The sequence below is a fragment of the Elephantulus edwardii genome, unplaced genomic scaffold, assembly GCF_000299155.1.
Source record: "Elephantulus edwardii isolate Elephantulus edwardi_28Jun2011 unplaced genomic scaffold, EleEdw1.0 scaffold00003, whole genome shotgun sequence".
Lineage (NCBI taxonomy): Eukaryota > Metazoa > Chordata > Mammalia > Macroscelidea > Macroscelididae > Elephantulus > Elephantulus edwardii.
The window spans coordinates 34453767-34455474 of NW_006399753.1; positions in this window are offsets into that span (position 1 = coordinate 34453767).

A 1708-nucleotide genomic window follows, 5' to 3' on the forward strand; every position below is an offset into this window, starting at 1 on the left:
CTGACTCTTTACTTTTCATCTGCTATTGCTGAAAGCTGTGTGCTGGGATAATCATTCACTGTTGCTAAGGGAACAACCTCTACACTTTTATTTACTGCAGAAGTCTGATTGATGACCTTTTTTACCGAGTCAGGCAAATCTTATTCAAGAGGATGGACTCAGGAAGTTATTGGACAAAGTCTTTGAAGGCAAGGAATCATCTAACTCTGTACAGCACTGTGCAACACAGGAATTTATCATAAGCTTGAAATATTTTTTTCTGCCCAAATTAGAACTAACTAAGGAATATTTCCTTATTCCAAAGGGGATTTTAACCTTAGAAATATGAGTTTACAAACAACAACTTTTACTTGGTGGACAGCAGACTAATAAAATGGATTCTATGAAATAAATAATTATGACAGATTCATATGTTTCTGCTTCAACATGTGGTATTCTCCTGCTTCCTGACTAACTTGTCATCCAAGGATTGATATCCTAGGATTTTTGCAGAACAATTTATTCATTCCAAGTTCAAAGTTATCTTGTCTATTATAGTACGAGACATGTTCTTTTTCCTGCTGGGTCTCCTTTACTAGCTTTAGGGCCAGATATTTTCTTAATAATTTAATAAATGTAGCTTCTAGAGAGTCATTCCTCTTAGCTTAGTAAATTTAGCTACGAGAGAATAACTTAGTAAATTTAGCTACTAGAGAATCATTCCTCTAATTTAATGAGATACAGTTCAAATAGTCTAAAATATTAACAGCTTCATTCATCTTAGTATTTCAGTAGCAGGTAGGGCTGAATTGGCATGTATGGTTATGAGTAGTCACATATTACTACAAAAATTCATCTAATAACTCGTCTTTATCTCTATTTAAATAGCATTGAAAATTTTTTTTTATGTCTACAAGGGATTGATTTGAAAATAGTCATAATATTGACTCCAAGGAATTAAAACGATTGAGAAAGAAAAGGCTAAGTGGCTTCTTTTCAAGCACTATTAACTGCCTCCTCATTTTATAAGAGTGTGCCATTGAGGAGAAAATAGGGAAAACAATCTTTCTGAAATCCTGTCAACCCAAAGGTACATGGTTAGAATCCACCAGCCGCTCCACAGGACAAAGATGGGCAATCTCCTCCCTTGTGACTTACTGCCTCTGAAAAACATCGGGAGGGTCAGCTATGAGTGATTCTGACTCTGCAATATATAACAAATAAGTAATAAATGTACTGTATCAAAAGTTTTATATGTGCAGTTCAGTAACATAATTTAACAGGGGTGCAGTATTCCCTAAGGTTTGAAGGATCTTTCTCTTCCCCTCTCCAGTATCTGGCAACAATTTATAAACTTTGGTCTCTACACATTTGCTAGTTATAGGTCTCTTATGTAAGTGGAGGTCATAGGATATCTGCTTTTTCATCTCTAAAGCTACATTTTGCCAAAGAAAGGACACTAAAAACTAAGTATGGCCCTGGGATGGTATTATTTTAAGATATTAGTTAAGAAAATGGTGAACATAAAAGCATTCCAATTTTGCCAGCAAAGTTGACTCTATATTTGCCTTTTGAAAAGGTGATAAGCCAATTACAAAATGGACAAAAGACATGGAAAGAATTTTGACCGATATTCAAATGGCCAACAGAAACCACAGTGAGATGCCATCTCATTCCAGTAGAAGTGACAAAATTGAACAGGGCAGCAAGTAATAAATGTTAGAGAGGA